Source organism: Piliocolobus tephrosceles, chromosome 5 (genome assembly GCF_002776525.5).
Source record: "Piliocolobus tephrosceles isolate RC106 chromosome 5, ASM277652v3, whole genome shotgun sequence".
Classification (NCBI taxonomy): Eukaryota; Metazoa; Chordata; class Mammalia; order Primates; family Cercopithecidae; genus Piliocolobus; species Piliocolobus tephrosceles.
The window spans coordinates 50,810,630-50,821,946 of NC_045438.1; the positions used below are offsets into that span (position 1 = coordinate 50,810,630).

The 11,317-nt window shown below is 49.2% G+C and overlaps 1 pseudogene; it reads right to left on the bottom strand.

Annotated features, from left to right (window-relative positions):
* LOC116418817 overlaps positions 1–11,317 on the bottom strand; it is a 188,167-nt pseudogene that overhangs the window by 2,631 nt on the left and 174,219 nt on the right.

The window sequence follows — 11,317 nt, forward strand, 5'->3', positions numbered from 1 at the left end:
GGTGTGACTGTCTTGTTGCCACAGTCATAGTGAAGAAAAGTCTTTTTACCCACCTGGCCTTGAACTGAACACCACCGTGGTCCAGGTCTGCACTTAGGGATGATGGTGATGTCATAGCAAAGAGAGTGAGGGTCTGTGGAGAAAGGCAGGTGAGGGGTGGGTGGGGAGAGAAAGACCCCTAGTTAGCCCTCCTCCACACTGTGACAATAAGAGGACACCTCTGGAGGGCTGGGCTGGCCCAGGAAGGAGTTCCCCCTCCAGAACTGTAGTGTCCACAAGTTTAAGGCAAGTGCTCACCCCTTGCTTGAGGACGAGGAGGAGAAAGAGAAGGAAGAGGAGGAGGAGGTCTCTGCCTGCTGAGAAACCACATGCCCCCAGACATGTCCCACTGCCCCTCTGTCCACATCGGTCAACACATGAGAGGTGCCAGGCCTGCTAGGGGAGGAAGGGCCTGGATGGCAGAGGATCTTCAGCAGCAGCCCACGTGGACTGTGGGACGTGGGAGAGGGTGTGGGTCCACCCCTAAGGGTGCTGGTGCATGGTAGGATGGACTGAGGATGGAACCCCGCCGGATAAAGAAGAATTAATTATCATGGTCACAGGATTTAACATGTTGGCAAAGCCCCTGGTGATGGTGTTTATCAGCTATGAGGATGCCTTCCTGAAACCTTGGGCAAAGGGATGGTCCACATAGCAAGAAATAGAAAATCTGAATATCTAAGGCCAGTAGTAGAGGGAGGAAACACAGATTCAGAGAAGTGCCCATGTCAGAGGGATCTGTGTGTGAAAATTCAGAACAATTTCCATCCACTGTGCTCATGGGAAGCCTGGAGGACTCCCATTTACCTGGCGTATAAAGAAGGTCCCATGAGAAGGCACCAGAATGGGATGAAGCTCAGGGATGCCTATTGCAGAAGGCCAGGGTTGGGGGTAGGAGATGCTGTTCCTAAAATGAACTCCCGGTAGTAATGGGATGAAAAATCCTGAAATAACAGATTCCAGGTGGAGGCTGTGAACTGTCAGAAGCAAGGAGTGTGCAATGAGGGAATTGATTAGAGAAGTCACAGTGCCAGCTGGGGACCTCAGCCATACAAAGCTATACCTATGGCTCATACAACAAAGGGGTCCAAGATCCAAAAGAGATGGAAACCCAACCCAGGTACTGCTGGATTTAAATAATTACAACAAACACAGATAAAACAAATGATGGATGACCAGGAGGCTGAAAGTAGCCACTCCATCAAGAACAAGGCTGCTTTTCCCAATTTGCAGAATTAAGTCACTTCTCAGACCATGAACCCATGACTAGAAGAAGACACCAGTTTCCAGTGAGGAAGGACCCTTTAACCCCACTGCAAGTGCAATGATTCTTTGTGACCTTCTCCAAAGACATTTATGGCCACTAGAATTTGCTGTGACGGGCAATTTTGTAAATATGTAAAGGTGTGCAGGGAATATATTCTCCATTGTGACTACTCAATGCTGCTGGTGTAGCTCAAAAGTAGCCATAGATAATCCATGAATGATGAGTGAGGCTGGACCTGCCTTAAGTGCCCAGTGACCCAAGGCCCCCTAAGATCCTAGAGGTATATGTGGTTACAATGTGTAATTGGTGAATCACAACAGAGATTCCATGTGAATGTTCAGAGGCAAGGCAATGCCACACACAGCAGGAAAATATCTTCATGTCCCGACCTGCGGGACAGTCGAACGGGCCCTGGAAGGGGGAGTGGGAATGGAGGAGACAAGAAAACACGAGAAATGGAGACAAGACAAATAGCCTGATCAAGTCTCGTTTAATAATGGTGGTGCGATGCCTTATATAGGCTGGCAGGGGAAGAGGTTGGGCCAGGGCGGTGACAGGGGCCGGTCTTCTCAAATTGTACTCAAAGTACAATTGCGCATGCGCCGTGGGTTTGTAATTTTCCCGGGCGCGGGATTGCACCTGCGCCATAGGGTGCATATATTTCTGGGCGCGAAAAGGTCGGCGCGTGTGGGAAAGGTCTGGGCGCACGCGGGAAAGGTTTGGGCGCGCGCGGGAAAGGTTTAGGCGTGCGCGGGAACAGTTTATAATGCAGAACCCGGAAATGTGCCATTTTGTCTCCGCTTTGGGGAGATCAAGCAACAGAGGTCGGCTAACTCCGGGCCTTATGGCTCCGGACATCTTCACACATTAAAAAGTGGCTCGTGTAGAGTACCGTGCCTTGGCAGAGATGGCCTTTAGCCATAAGAGGGCAGTGACCATGTAGCCTCAGAGCTGTCCATTACAGACGGGCTCCTCACCCTCTAGGTCATTAAGAAGATAGGCCCAGCAGTGAGAAGAGGCAGGTGGTTCTCCTGGGATGGGCAGGAGCAGGGCCACAGGGAACCAAGAAGCTGCACAAAAAATTGGCCCCAATCCCCAGGACACCACATGGCTGCACCCTCTCACCCTCAGCTCACACCTGAGGCTTCAGGGAGGGTCCCTGATGGCCCTGGTGGACCACAGATACCACTCAGCAGCAAAAGAAGGGAGAGTAGACCCCGAACCATGGGAACCTGACTCCCATCACATCCACACCACCCAGAAGCCACAGGCAGGGCAGAACTGGTTCTGACTTTTGGAGTTGCACCTGAGACCCCATCTGGAGATGCCACCTTAGGGGATGGTCCATCCCCTGTTGTGTCACTCTGTGTATACTCATCTGGGGTCAGTAACCTAGGATAGTGTCCAATTCTGTTCCCTCTTTTATTTTCAGGTTGTCCTGGACTGCTATTGCTCTACAAAGGGATAGGACTTGACACAGAGACAGAGAACCCATGTCCTGAAAAGACCAAAGTGTCTCCTGCCTTCCTTTTCTAGAAAGGGTTTGCCACCTCCATCCCACCATTCTATATGATGCTGGCTCACCTGCATTCCCATGGTCATCCTGTGGGGAATGGTACTTCCCATCCCCCCTGCACAGGTTCTGGGGTGTGTGGGTGTGTACTCAGCAAGGGGGAGAAGGTGCCAGTTGGTGGGAGAGGTGGTGAGAGCACCCTCATGGATGGGGAGGTGAGGGAGGCCTGTGGGGTGAGAGGGCTGGGCTGAGATTGAAGGTAAAAGGATGTGACCTGTTTGGTGGCAGTGGGTGGTGAGGCGATTGGGAGGGAAGTGTCTGCTGAGCCCCTGGTTGCAGGTGAGTGCAGCAAAGTGCAGGGCAAAGTTTAAGGGCAGGGAGCCCTGGGGGTGCTGGAGGGTTTGTGTGGTGGAGAGCTAGTGAGAAGACAGCATCTCTGTTTGTCTGGGATGTGTGTGCTCCCGTTTCTGCGAGATCCCCTCCCTCACCTCTGGTCATGCCTGTGTCCTGGTAGCTCAGGCTCCTTCTGCCCTAGGGCACGGTGGAGGTGCCAGCCTCACCACAGAGTCCCACCGTGCCCTCTGGCCCCTTCCAAAACTCTCATCCCTCCCGTCCTCCTGCTACTATAGGAAATAAGAAAGAAATCATTCAGGTAGACAGGGTAAAGAGAGTCCCCCACAAAAAAACTTTCCTTCTAACAAAAAGCAGCTCAGAAACTGCTCCCTTTCTAACCTCAAGCAGTTTAAAGAAATCACTTGTCTTCTAACAAGAGCAGCCTAGAAGATCAGGCTGTAAAACACAGATAAGCAGCTTGGGCACAAAAAGAGGAACTACCTGGATAATGACCCAACTTCACATACATAGGATGGGCCCCTGCAAAAACAGTGGGGCTCAGTGAGCATATTCCTGTCCATTTCCCTTACTTTCTTCCTTTTTTTTTTTTTTTTTTGTTTGTTTGTTTGCTTTTTGTTTTTTGTTTGTTTTTTTCTTTTTTTGATGGAGTTTTGCCCTTGTGGCCCAGGCTGGAGTGATCTCAGCTCATCCCACATCCTCTGTCTCCCGCGTTCAAGTGATTTTCCTGCCTCAGCCTCCCAAGTAGCTGGGATTACAGGCGAACGTGACCACGTCCAGCTAATTTTTGTATTTTTAGTAGAGATGGGGTTTCGCCAGGTGGGCCAGGCTGATCTCGAACTCTCCTAACTTCAGCTGATCCACCCGCCTCGGCTTCCCAAAATGCTGAGATTCCAAACGTGAACCCTGGCGCCTGGCCCCCGTCCGTTTCTTTAGGCACACTGAGATAGGGAAGCTGGAAGCGTGCACAGGGTGGGGATGCCTGCAGCTGCAAGAAGGTGCCTGGGAACAGGCACAGAAACTCACCATCCCCTTTATCACAGGCAGGTAAGTAGCGCAGAGCGGCACAAAGAGCCTGCCTGCACGACTAAGAATGGGGTGGGGACTGCTAGTGACTGCCCTATGCAGGTGGCACATCTTGTTCTAACCGGCTGTTCCGGCCACATGGGCCTCTCTGTGACAGAGAGCTGTTCTTTCCTTTCGCCTATTAAACTCCTGCTCCTATCTCACTCCGTGGATGTTCGTCCCGATCCTTGATTTCCTTGGCCGCCAGACCAAGAATTTTGGCATTTATCCCAGACAACGAGCTGTATTACTGCGCTTAGTTTCTGGCCTCGCTTATGCCACTCTGTTTTCTCAGGCAGGGAGAATCAACCCCAGGGACGCGACAGAGGCAGAAGGAGCCCTGCCTGGGGAATTGAGAAGGGCGCGGCGCGGTCACAAAGATCCGTCCTCCGCGACGCCCTCTTCTCTTTCTCGGACCCATTACTGGAACTCACCGACCCGCGCGGTCCAGGGACAGTCCCGCAGCTGAAGCAGCGCCAGGATGCAATGAAGGAACGTGGGGCCCTCAGCCACCGCCTCTGGGACCGGGACTTGGCGACGGAATGCAGAGCACACTGCTGTTCACCGCGCGGGGGAAACGTCTGAGCCTCCAGCTGAGCGGTCCAGGGCTTTGGTCTCCCGGGTGGAGCCGAAGCGCGGCGAAACTCCCTGAGGTTTCACTCCGCCTTTCTCCTGCTTCCTACCTTTCCCAGGAGATCATTTCACTTCATTGTTTTGCAAATATTTTCTCCCCCTTGAGCTCTGCTTCTTTATGTTCTTAAATGCCTATTTCATAAAGAGCAGGGATTAGGTTTTGTACTTTCGCTGTGTTGTTCGTTCTTGTGTGTCTGTGGGTGGTAAAATAGGGTCGGGGTCGCTCTAAAGTCATTTTTGTCTCTTGCTCGCCTCAGGGAGGATACTAAAGGCATTTGCGGATTTCAGCTGCAAAAGTCTTTCGTCAAAGTTCGTTGCGGGTGGTTTCAGCGCCCCGCCTAGTCCCTCCGGGTTCTGAGCGCTCCTCCGGTGGCGCCTGCATCGCTCGAGCTTGGGCCGGGTCCTGCCTGAGTGATGCCCCGCAGGTGGCGCCCGGCTGCCACCCATGTCCGACCGGAAGGTACTCGGAGCCTGGCGGGTACCCGCGGGGCGGAACCGCCTTTGGAAGAAATGTGAGGACTCCACCTATCGCGGTAGGGGACAATGTTTGTCTCCGGGCTTGAGGAAATGGGAAATCAGAGACAGCTGATGGTTTCCTCCTACAGCCTGGTGCAGGGGACGGGGATGATTTTAACACGGGGCTGCTGCGCAGATGTGACTTTACAGCTAGGGTCCTTGGGGCTCCCACAGCAAGGCTCCAGCGCGGATCCCCTGCCTGACTGCTTGAGGCTGCTGGTGGGCGGCGCCCTCGCAGGGGGTAGTTCTGTGCCCCGGTTCCTTACTGATCTTCTAGGATACTCTTTGTTAGAAGACAAGTGATTTCTGTGAACTGCTTGAGGTTAGAAAGGGAGCACTTTCTGAGCTGCTTTTTGATAGAAGGAAAATTTTTTGCCTGGGACTCTTTTTACCCTGTCTACCTAATGATTTCTTTCTTATCTCCTATAACAGCAGGAGGATGGGAGGGACGAGAGGATTGGAGGGCGCCAGAGGGCACAGAGGGTCTCTCTGGTGAGGCCGGCACCTCCACTGCGCCCTGGGGAGGAAACAGCCTGAACTACCAGGACACAGGCATGACCAGTGGTGAGGGTGGGGATCTCGCGGAAACGCCAGCGCAGACATCCCAGACAAACAGAGATCCTCTGTTCTCACCGGCCCTCCACCACACAAACCCTCCAGCATTTCCAGGGCTCCCTGCCCTTGAACTTCCCCCTGTACTTTGGGTCCACGGGTCTGGCCAGAAGCTTCTTTTCGTCCCCTTCCCGACCCCGTCGCCTGTGGTCCAGGGCTTCTGGTTACTCCGCTGGGCTGAGGCCCCTTCCAGGATGGACGTCCTGAGGCTGAGAAAAGCCCGGGATGTGTGGAAAAGATAGGTTCAGAGAGAAAATGGGAAAAAGGGAAGAAGCAGCAGGTGGCAGGAGAACAAGGAGAAACCCCCACCCCAAAAATAAGAAGAGAGTGACAGAGGGACAACCCCCACCCCCGGGTTACTCAGGGTTCTCCAGAGTGACTGCACCAACAGGATACAGATATATACATATATGTATATATATACATGAGTTTATTAGGGCACATGTATGAATTGGCACACTGGATTTCAAGGGGAAGTCCAATGGTAGACCGTCTGCAAGCTGGGGAAGAGGGAAGCCAGTAAAGGCCAGTCCAAGTCTGAAAGCCTCAAAACTGGGGAAGTCCATAGGGCAGGCTTCAGCCCCCGCCAAAGCTCCCAGAGCCCCTGGAAGTGGGTAACTGCTGGTGCAAGTCCCAGAGCCCTAAGGCAAAAGAACCTGCAGTCTGATGTCCAAGGAGGAAGGATGCAAGAACCCCCAGGGAAGACAGAGAGAAGCCAGAGAGCTCCGCCCACAGGGTCACCCCACCCTCTCCTGCCTGCTCTCTTCTAGCCCAGCTGGCAGCCCATGGTGTGGTACCCGCTCACACTGATGGGGGTCTTCATCTCCCAGTCCCCCGACTCAAATGTCATTCTCCTCTTACAACACCCTGACAGACACGCCCAGAAAGAATACATTACCAGCCACCTAGGCATCCCTTAATCCAATCCACTGGCCAGCTAATATTCACCATCACAGCCCCCCAGGACATACTCTCATCCACACTCCACCCCAACTCCAGCTCCCTGCGCTCTGCCTCTGGCAGGGGTGAAGGATCCTGTCTCTCCATGTCCTCACTGTGATTATGATGACAGCCATCTCACTAGGTGTGAGGTGGCATCTTCTTGTGGCTGTGATTTGCCTTTCCCTAATGGCTACAGATGTTGAGCCTCTTTTCATGGGCTTAGTGACCAATGTATACTTCTCTGGAGAAATGTTCATTCAAAACCTTTCCGCGTATTTATATTGCATTATTTCTCCTTACAATATTGAGTTGTAAGAGTGCTTTATATATTCAGAATACCAGTCCCTTACCAGGTATATAATTTGGACATATTTTCTCCATGCTGTAAGTTGTCTTTTCACTTTCTAAATGGCGTTCTTTTTGAAGCAAAGAAGTTTCATCTGTGGAGGAACTCAAATTAAACTATTTTTCTTTTGTCAGTATTGCCTTGGTATACACTACTTTAGCAGCCTTAGCCAAACCCCAAGTCACAAAGATTTACTTTCATGTTTTCTTTTCTTTTTCTCTTTCCTTTCCTTTCTTTTCCTTTTTTTTCTTCCTTCGTTCCTTTCTTCCTTCCTTCCCTTCTCTTTCCTTCCTACCTTCCTTCCTTCGTTCCTTCCCTCCTTCCTTCCTTACTTCTTTTCTTGACAAAGTTTCACTCTTGTTGCCCAGGCTGGAGTACAGTGGCACGGTCTTGGCTCACTTCAACCTTTGTCTCCCGGGTTCAAGCAATTCCCCTGTCTCAGCCTCCTGAGTAGGTAGGATTACAGGCACCTGCCACTATGCACGGCTAATTTTTGTACTTTTAGCAGAAATGGGGTTTCACCATGTTGGCCAGGCTGGTCTCGAACTCCTGACTGCAAGTGGTTCACCCACTTCAGTCTCACAAAGTGCTGGGATTACACGCGTGAGCTACCATGCCTGGCCATCCAGCCCCATTCTTGAGGGCTTTGCTCTCATAACATAATAACTGATCAAATCCTCCCTCTCCTAGTACACATTAGGCACTATGTTTGGGGGGACATAGACATTCAGTCTCTAGCACCACCTCTGCTGAGGCCTGTCTCCATAGAAGTGAGGAAGCTGAACAGTCTCCTCCGCACAGTCTCCCCTTGACTGCCATTGCCTTGGAGTGACACTGAGTACTCACTAAGGCCAATGGCTGGGCTTCCTTGGGGACAGTTCCAGGGACTGGTTCCTTGTTTGTATCTGGGGATCCTTCCCTGCTTCTTTGTACCTCTTGTGTTTTTTTGAGATGAAACTGAATGTTTACAAGAATACAATGTGACAGCTCTGGAAATCAGATGTCCCCTCTCTTCAAGGTGTGTTGCTGCTGCTTGTTTAGTGACTTTCTGGATGGATCTTATAACATCAGTATTCCCTGTCACCGGTGGACCCTGAAGTCTCTGCTCAGTTAGGTGAGCTTGGACAGAGGTTTGCATCAATGACTTGAGCCAGCGACTCTCTGCCCAGTGCGGAGAGCTTTGTGTGTGTGGTGCACTCCTGCCCCTGCCGCACTCAGGCAGGCAGCTGATGTCACCACTGCAGCTCCACTTCCTGCCTGAACAGAACCTCCAGGTCAGCCAAAGATCAGAGATGTGGCCTTCTCAGGTGCTTCCTGGGAATGTGCCAGCCTCTATGCTCATCTCATTCCCCAAATATTTCTCTCAATTTCCCCCACTAGCCTCTTGTTTGCCCCACATGCAAACAGTGGGGTTGTAGAGTTGCAATTATTGCTTTTAGCCAGTGCTCTGAGGATCTGGCTTTTTCCTAGAAAGAGACCTCAGCGGGTCAAACAATGACAAGCCCAGTGAATGGGGCTTTTCCAGTGAGTCCCAGACAGGCCAAATAGAGTTCTCTGGGGCTGGGGCTTTTGAAGGGCTCCAAACCCCATGTGCCCTTCCAGCAAGTGGAGACTGGGATCTTGCAGCTGTCACTGACATGGTGAGTCCAGTGTTTTCTGGGCATAATAAATCAGGATACATTGTGCAAACAAGAAATGGAAAGAAATGTTAGGAGGAAGAATATAAATTTTCAAGTACGAGTTCGGGAGTATTAGAAAAAAACAATGAGGAAAAGGGCAAGGCTGGCTTGGTTGTCGCTAACCTGATGGAGAAACGCAGCTGTCTGCAATAGAGGGCTCGAGCTGTTAGGTTCCTCTGCAATGCTGAGAGCACCTCCACAACGGGCCCTACATCATCCTCTCTCCCGAGGCTGAATGCAGCTCTTGGGCCTTGAGTGCCAAGGAAGCCACAGTCCCAGAACAGAGGAAGGGCTGAGGATGACAGTGGAAAAGGAGGTGGTGGGTGCAGAAGGAGAAGACTGACAGCCAGGATTTCCTGTGGATAAGCAAAAACGTCATGTGAAAATGGATAAAAAAGTAAGGGTATAAAGAGCAAGATGGAAATCATCTGTAATTCCATTATGGAGTGCTTAATTTTAGGGTTTTGGCACTTGCTTATATAATTATTATACAATTATCATCATACAAATTTTTATACAATTATCATCAGACAACTTATGATTATTTTCAATGACTAGAGTTTCTTTTTGAGCTGGGTTTTGGTTCATAGTGCAGAGTTCTCTTACTTTGGTCAGTTAACCCCATTTGTTTTTGGCCTTGTATCATTTTATTTATTCATCTTTAATTTCAACCTATATAATAAAAGGTACATATACAGATTTTTTACATGGGTAGATTCTGGGAGGCTGAGGCTTGGTGTCCCAATGATCCCATCGCCTAAACAGTAAGCATAATACCTAACAGGTGATTTTTCAGCCCAGGTGATCCTCCTTTCTCCCCGGTCTGGTGATTTCCAACATCTGTGGTTCATGTGAATTCAATGTTTAGCTGCCACTTTCAAAAGGGAACATGCAGTATGTGGTTTTCTGTTCTTGCATTAGGTTGCTTAGGATAATAGCCTCTAGTTCCATCCATGTTGCTGAAAAGGACATGATTTTGCTGTGTTTCGTGGCTGCATAGATTTCCATGGTGTCTATGTACTACATTTTTTTTCATTCAATTCACTGTTCCTGGGCACTTCGATTCTGATTCTGTGTCCTTGCTAGTGAGAATAGCACTGCAATGAACATATTAGTGCATTTGTCTTTTTGATAAAATGAATTCTTTTCCTGTGGATATATCTCGAGTAGTGGGATTGCTGGGTAGAATGGTAGTTCTATTTTAAGTTCTTGGAGGAATCTCCAAACTGCTTTCCATAGTGGCTGAACACGTTTGCTTTCCCACCAACAGTGTCTGTTTCCTTTTCTCTGCAGCCTCACCAACATCTCTGACTTTGTGACTGGTTAGAGACGGTAACTCATTGCAGTTTTGATTTGCACTTATCTGATGATTAGTGATATTGAGCATTTTTTATGCTTGTTGACCAATTGTAGGTCTTCTTTTGAAAAGTGTCTGTTCATGTCTTTGCCCAATTTTAATTGGGTTTTTTCCTTCTTGCTTGTTCAATTGTTTAAGTTCCTTGTAGATTCCGGATATTGGACCTTTGTCAGATGCATACTTTGCAAATAGTTTCCCCCATTCTACAGGCTGTCTGTTTAGTGTGTTGCTAGTTTCTTTTTCTGTGATTTCTTTAGTTTAATGAGGTCCCATTTGTTCATTTTTGTTGTTGTTCCAATCGTTTTTAGTGTCTTCTTCATGAAATCTTTGCCAGGCGCTATGTCTGCATTGGTATTTCTTAGGTTATGTTCCAGGATTTTTACAGTTTTAGTACTTACATTAAATCTTTCATCCATGTGGAGTTATTTAACATACATGGGGAGAGCTAGGGGCTCAGTTTCATTCTTCTGCATATGGCTGGCCAGATATCTCAGCACTAATTTTCTAATAGGGAATCTTTCCCACATTGCTCATTTCTGTTGAAGATTAGATGGCAGTTAAGTGTGCAGGTTTATTTCTGGGCTCTCTATTATTTTATTTACTAAATAAAATAATCATGAATGTAATATTTTCATATTAAATAATTAAAAATTTCTTCAACAGGCACTGTGGTTCATGTCTGTAATCCCAGAGCATTGGGAGGCCAAGGTGGGAGGATTGCTTGAGACCAAGATTTGAAGACCATCCTGGGCAACATAGGAAGACCCTATCTCTACCTAAAAATAAAACAATTTGCTGGGCCTGGTGGCATGCGCCTGTAGTCTATTCTAGAGGCTGAGTCTAGAGGATCACTTGAGCCCAGGAGATGGAGATTACAGTGAGTGATGCGTATGCCACCACTTCACTCCAATATGGTTGACAGAATGAGAAACTGTAAAAAGCCATAAAAATAAAAAGGATTATCACAATTTTTGGTCAGTGCATGGAAAGGATCCCT